The 7,500-nt window shown below is 49.9% G+C and overlaps 1 non-coding gene across 1 annotated transcript; it reads left to right on the top strand.

Annotated features, from left to right (window-relative positions):
* The first annotated feature begins 5,811 nt into the window (after positions 1-5,811).
* LOC143175937 (5.8S ribosomal RNA) lies at positions 5,812-5,966 on the top strand. Its single transcript, XR_013000571.1, has one exon. It is a non-coding gene; the product is annotated as a 5.8S ribosomal RNA (ribosomal RNA).
* Positions 5,967-7,500: the final 1,534 nt, after the last annotated feature.

Below are 7,500 nucleotides of genomic sequence, written 5' to 3' on the forward strand. Positions count from 1 at the left end.
ACCCGCCACGAAACACTCTCTCGTCGTGGAATCCCCGCGTCGGAGAGTAAAACGCCGAAGGCTTACTTATGAAACTTACGTCTCTCGACGATGGGACGATCCACGCGAAGAGTTGTTACGTGCACGCGTATGGTGCGATTGCGTCGATTCGCTTTTCTGTACGGGGAGCAATAGAACGTTGAGTTGACTTATCGGGTCTTCGTTGGAATTACCGTCGCTGGCATTGTAAACTCCAGATGACCTTGTGATTCCTTCGTCGGGCACTGGTAAAGGGTGGCGATGATGCGTTCTATAATAGAAATACCCGTCGTAGCGTTTCTTCCGAGTCAACCCGCTCACGAAACACTCTCTCGTCGTGGAATCCCCGCGTCGGAGAGTAAAACGCGAATTCATAGTATGGAAACTTACGTCTCTCGACGATGGGACGATCCACGCGAAGAGTTGTTACGTGCACGCGTATGGTGCGATTGCGTCGATTCGCTTTTCTGTACGGGGAGTAATAGAACGTTGAGTTGACTTATCGGGTCTTCGTTGGAATTACCGTCGCTGGCATTGTAAACTCCAGATGACCTTGTGATTCCTTCGTCGGGCACTGGTAAAGGGTGGCGATGATGCGTTCTATAATAGAAATACCCGTCGTAGCGTTTCTTCCGAGTCAACCCGCTCACGAAACTCTCTCTCGTCGTGGAATCCCCGCGTCGGAGAGTAAAACGCGAATTCATACTATGAAAACTTACGTCTCTCGACGATGGGACGATCCACGCGAAGAGTTGTTTACGTGCACGCGTATGGTGCGATTGCGTCGATTCGCTTTTCTGTACGGGGAGAAATAGAACGTTGAGTTGACTTATCGGGTCTTCGTTGGAATTACCGTCGCTGGCATTGTAAACTCCAGATGACCTTGTGATTCCTTCGTCGGGCACTGGTAAAGGGTGGCGATGATGCGTTCTATAATAGAAATACCCGTCGTAGCGTTTCTTCGGAGTCAACCCGCTCACGAAACTCTCTCTCGTCGTGGAATCCCCGCGTCGGAGAGTAAAACGCGAATTCATACTATGAAAACTTACGTCTCTCGACGATGGGACGATCCACGCGAAGAGTTGTTTACGTGTACGCGTATGGTGCGATTGCGTCGATTCGCTTTTCTGTACGGGGAGAAATAGAACGTTGAGTTGACTTATCGGGTCTTCGTTGGAATTACCGTCGCTGGCATTGTAAACTCCAGATGACCTTGTGATTCCTTCGTCGGGCACTGGTAAAGGGTGGCGATGATGCGTTCTATAATAGAAATACCCGTCGTAGCGTTTCTTCCGAGTCAACCCGCTCACGAAACTCTCTCTCTCGTCGTGGAATCCCCGCGTCGGAGAGTAAAACGCCGAAGGCTTACTATGAAACTTACGTCTCTCGACGATGGGACGATCCACGCGAAGAGTTGTTACGTGCACGCGTATGGTGCGATTGCGTCGATTCGCTTTTCTGTACGGGGAGTAATAGAACGTTGAGTTGACTTATCGGGTCTTCGTTGGAATTACCGTCGCTGGCATTGTAAACTCCAGATGACCTTGTGATTCCTTCGTCGGGCACTGGTAAAGGGTGGCGATGATGCGTTCTATAATAGAAATACCCGTCGTAGCGTTTCTTCCGAGTCAACCCGCTCACGAAACTCTCTCTCGTCGTGGAATCCCCGCGTCGGAGAGTAAAACGCGAATTCATACTATGAAAACTTACGTCTCTCGACGATGGGACGATCCACGCGAAGAGTTGTTTACGTGCACGCGTATGGTGCGATTGCGTCGATTCGCTTTTCTGTACGGGGAGAAATAGAACGTTGAGTTGACTTATCGGGTCTTCGTTGGAATTACCGTCGCTGGCATTGTAAACTCCAGATGACCTTGTGATTCCTTCGTCGGGCACTGGTAAAGGGTGGCGATGATGCGTTCTATAATAGAAATACCCGTCGTAGCGTTTCTTCCGAGTCAACCCGCTCACGAAACTCTCTCTCGTCGTGGAATCCCCGCGTCGGAGAGTAAAACGCGAATTCATACTATGAAAACTTACGTCTCTCGACGATGGGACGATCCACGCGAAGAGTTGTTTACGTGCACGCGTATGGTGCGATTGCGTCGATTCGCTTTTCTGTACGGGGAGAAATAGAACGTTGAGTTGACTTATCGGGTCTTCGTTGGAATTACCGTCGCTGGCATTGTAAACTCCAGATGACCTTGTGATTCCTTCGTCGGGCACTGGTAAAGGGTGGCGATGATGCGTTCTATAATAGAAATACCCGTCGTAGCGTTTCTTCCGAGTCAACCCGCTCACGAAACTCTCTCTCGTCGTGGAATCCCCGCGTCGGAGGGTAAAACGCGATATATAATAGTATATGCCAGTGGTTCGCGCGCGTCGTCTCTGAGATACGCGGTCGACAGAGTTCCGAAAACACGTGATGTGCCACGATTTCCGTGCGTCTTACATCTTTCGACGATGGGACGATCCACGCGAAGAGAACGTTCGTGCTTGCGTGAGGTGCAACAGCGTCGATTCGCTTTTCTGTACGGGGAGAAATAGAACGTTGAGTTGACTTATCGGGTCTTCGTTGGAATTACCGTCGCTGGCATTGTAAACTCCAGATGACCTTGTGATTCCTTCGTCGGGCACTGGTAAAGGGTGGCGATGATTCGTTCTATAATAGTAATACCCGTCGTAGCGTTTCGACCGATGTCACCCGCCACGAATGTCTCTCTCGACGTGGAAACCCCGCGCCGAAGAGTAAACGCGAAGGCTTACCATACGAAAGAAAACGGTATTATACGCCTGTGGTATGTGCGTCTCGGCTCTGTGATACGCGATCGGCAGAGTTACAAAAAAACGTTGATGGGCCACGATTTCCGTGCGTCTTACATCTTTCGACGATGGGACGATCCACGCGAAGAGTAGTTACGTGCTCGCGCGAGGTGCGATAGCGTCGATTCGCTTTTCTGTACGGGGAGAAATAGAACGATGAGTTGACTTATCGGGTCTTCGTTGGAATTACCGTCGCTGGCATTGTAAACTCCAGATGACCTTGTGATTCCTTCGTCGGGCACTGGTAAAGGGTGGCGATGATTCGTTCTATAATAGAAATACCCGTCGTAGCGATTCGGCCGAGACACCCGCCACGAAACTCTCTCTCGTCGTGGAATCCCCATGTCGGAGAGTAAAACGCGAAGGCTAACTATATAAGAAACATATAGTATTATTTATGCCTGTGGTTCTCCGTTTGTCCTACTCTCAGATACGCGACTCGGAGAGTTACGAATAATCGTGATGGACCACGATTTCTGTACGTCTTACATCTTTCGACGATGGGACGATCCACGCGAAGAGATCATTCCTGCTTGCGTGAGGTGCGATAGCGCCGATTCGCTTTTCTGTACGGGGAGAAATAGAACGATGAGTTGACTTATCGGGTCTTCGTTGGAATTACCGTCGCTGGCATTGTAAACTCCAGATGACCTTGTGATTCCTTCGTCGGGCACTGGTAAAGGGTGGCGATGATTCGTTCTATAATAGAAATACCCGTCGTAGCGATTCGGCCGTGTCACCCGCCACGAAAATCTCTCTCGTCGTGGAATCCCCGCGTCGTAGAGTAAACGCGAAGGCTTGCTATAGAAGACTATAGTTTATACGCCTGTGGTTCACCGGTTGCCTGCTCTCCGGGGTACGCGATCGCGCAGGAGTTACGGAAGAACTTGATGGGCCACGATCTCCAAGCGGCTATATCTTTCGACGATGGGACGATTCACGCGAAGAGAACGTTCGTGCATGCGTGAGGTGCGATAGCGTTGATTCGCTTGTCTGTACGGGGAGAAATAGAACGATGAGTTGACTTATCGGGTCTTCGTTGGAATTACCGTCGCTGGCATTGTAAACTCCAGATGACCTTGTGATTCCTTCGTCGGGCACTGGTAAAGGGTGGCGATGATTCGTTCTATAATAGAAATACCCGTCGTAGCGTTTCGACCGATGTCACCCGCCACGAAATTCTCTCTCGTCGTGGAATCCCCGCGTCGGAGAGTAACCGCCGAAGGCTTGCTATAGAAGACTATAGTTTATACGCCTGTGGTTCACCGGTTGCCGGCTCTCCGGGGCACGCGATCGCGCGAAGGTTACGGAGGGACGTGAAGCGCCCGAGCAATGAAACGTCCGCAGGAGGAAACGAGCAACCGCCGAACATTGTTTCGCGACGTTTCCATAATGTATTGTCGTTTCGCTCGCATCCCGCTTCTTTCCCCTAGTTTCCTCGACGCGTAGTTTCGCAGCCTTAGTGGACGAATCATTCTCGATTCGAGGAAAGATATGCAGTGGGGCGTGCAATGAGCCCGCCAGAGACCACGATCTCCAATGCGTCTTTACATCTTTCGACGATGGGATGATCCACGCGAAGAGAACGTTCGTGCTTGCGCGAGGTGCGTTAGCGTCGATTCGCTTTTCTGTACGGGGAGAAATAGAACGATGAGTTGACTTATCGGGTCTTCGTTGGAATTACCGTCGCTGGCATTGTAAACTCCAGATGACCTTGTGATTCCTTCGTCGGGCACTGGTAAAGGGTGGCGATGATTCGTTCTATAATAGAAATACCCGTCGTAGCGATTCGGCCGAGTCACCCGCCACGAAACTGTCTCTCTTTCGTCGTGGAAACCCCGCGTCGGAGAGTAAAACGCGCGAAGGCTGTGACTGTAACATATATATATACAGTATACAATGCCTGTGGTTTTTGCGCGTGTCGGCTCTTCGGTATACGCGATCGGCCAGAGTTACGGAGGGACGGTGAAGCGCACGAGAAATTGAAACGGCCGCACGATTGGAACCGAGCAACCGTCGAACATTGTTTCGCGACGTTTCCATAATGCGTTTTCGTTTCGCTCGCATACCGCTTCTTTTCCCCTAGTCTCTGAGACGCGTTTTCGAGCCGTTCTTCTACTATCGATTCTCGTAGAGAGAAGGGACCGGGTAGTCTGGAAGTGGAACCCGCATCTTGCGTGTACCGTACACGGAATTGAGAGGACCGGCCGTGAAGCTCGTTTTAAAGCCGTGCGTCTGACACCCAACTCTTGCGCGCCAATTTCGCGGCAAGAGATAATATGGGACGAATGACCGGCAAAGAGCCAGCTGTGAAGTCTGTTTTTTTAATCGAATCCGTGGACGTGTGTATGCCGTAGCGTCGCTCGTCGTGTTCGTTCATGGTCGTTCCGAGAGAAAGAACGAAAGCGGTAACGAAGGGACCGGCCGTGAAGCTCGTTTTAAAGCCGCGCGTCTGACACCCAACTCTTGCGCGCCAATTTCGCGGCAAGAGATAACATGGGACGAATGACCGGCAAAGAGCCAGCTGTGAAGTCTTTTTTCATTATTTGCTTTCAATCGATCGATCGGTACGATTCGTGCAACGTTTCGCGCGATGCGACGCGAAAACATGCGCGCAACAATAGATGCGTCTGATCGGAAGAACGCGAGGGTCGACTGCACGCGATGGATTCAGTATCGGGTAGGATACAAAATATATCCCCGTCGTTTCCACGCGTGCGAGTCTTCTGCGTCTTTCGCGGGTTTTTGAATGCACTATACGCCCGGAACGTCGAGAAATATATACATATTACTTGAACGTTTTTCGTCTCGAAAGGCTTCGGTGTCGTCTCCAAGGCGACGCCTGAATCTCCTTCGCGCGCTGGTCGGAGATTCAGGTATCAACTTTTATCTTCTCTTTGAAAGAAGAGAGATATTAGGTCGAACAAATGAGAATAAAATTATATATGTGAAATATAAAATTTATACGATTACCCTGAACGGTGGATCACTTGGCTCGTGGGTCGATGAAGAACGCAGCTAATTGCGCGTCAACGTGTGAACTGCAGGACACATGAACATCGACATTTCGAACGCACATTGCGGTCCACGGATACAATTCCTGGACCACGCCTGGCTGAGGGTCGTTTACGTACCATACACTGCTTGCGTAGCTCTGTCAAATCCCCGCCGTCGTTCACCTCTTCGGATCGAACGTTTTTTTACCGAAGGGCGCAAAGAACGTTTCTGAGTCGGGTTAAGAGAAGGATGCTACGTACGAGCGAACGATGGGTGTCTCGTCGGCGTTTGTCGCGGACACGCGAAAATTCTGTGAATTTCACGGACAGTGTACGTTCTAGTTGTTGCAAAACGATCGGAATCGTTTGTATGGACTCGCGTGAGTGTTCGCGGCGTCGTGCGTCGTTCAATTACGACCGCCCGCGGATACCGCTCCACTGCGATATGGATCTGAGCGACAACTTTTTCGGCTGTTCGTGAGATGAACGGTTTCGTGTGTTTAGAAAAATTTTTTTTCCCGCGCTCCCGACGTCACCTGAAATGATGCGTCAGAGGTGAAAGAAAATATTAAGAAGTCGAGAGAGAGAGAGACTACACACGTTTTATTCATATTTTGTATACCGTGCGTGAGACGGATGTGCACGACACGTCGTATGTCGGTATATTACCGACTGGCCCCAGGGAGATTGTTTTCTTCCTCTCTTACGAATGAGATGTACGTTTCGGAGGATCGTCGTTACCGAAACACACGGCAAAACGAGACTTCTCGCAGCAGAACCTTTATACACAATACACATCGACTCTTTTTACCCCGAGAGAGAGAGAAAGGTGTATTTCTTTTTTTATTTTTCGAATTCGACGCACGAACGCTTTGACGACTGGAGAAAAACACGGTGTGTGTTAAAATCGTGCGGGACGAGCATGCGTATTCGTAACGGGTCGAATAGTTCTTATTCCCCGTCGTCGCGTGTCCTCGCTGGACCACCACCGTGCGCTTCCGCCACGTTCAGTTGAATTTCGAAATATATATATATAAAAAGAATCACCATATACTCTCTTTCGGAGGTGTATTTTTATCGGTTTCTGCTATAGAGAAGAGACGGAGATCGTGTTGTGAGGTGTAACGTTTCTGTATCCCCGTTTCGGAGGATCGTCGTTATCGGCGGAACACACGTCAAAACGAGACTTCTCGCAGAACCTTTATACACAATACACATCGACTCTTTTACCCCGAGAGAGAGAAAAGGTGTTTTTCTTTTTTTTTTATTTTTCGAATTCGACGCACGAACGCTTTGACGACTGGAGAAAAACACGGTGTGTGTTAAAATCGTGCGGGACGAGCATGCGTATTCGTAACGGGTCGAATAGTTCTTATTCCCCGTCGTCGCGTGTCCTCGCTGGACCACCACCGTGCGCTTCCGCCACGTTCAGTTGTATTTCGAAATATATATATATATAAAAAGAATCACCATATACTCTCTTTCGGGAGGTGTATTTTTATCGGTTTCTGCTATAGAGAAGAGACGGACGATCGTGTGTGACACCACGTGGTAACGTTTCCGTATCCCCGTAAAATACGTTTATCTTTTCTCGTAGAAAAGAGAGAGGAAGAGGCAGGAGCTCCTCTTTGGCGAGGCTTTCGAACGTCGCGTCCCGTCCGCC

The sequence above is a fragment of the Nomia melanderi genome, unplaced genomic scaffold, assembly GCF_051020985.1.
Source record: "Nomia melanderi isolate GNS246 unplaced genomic scaffold, iyNomMela1 scaffold0260, whole genome shotgun sequence".
NCBI classification, from domain to species: Eukaryota; Metazoa; Arthropoda; class Insecta; order Hymenoptera; family Halictidae; genus Nomia; species Nomia melanderi.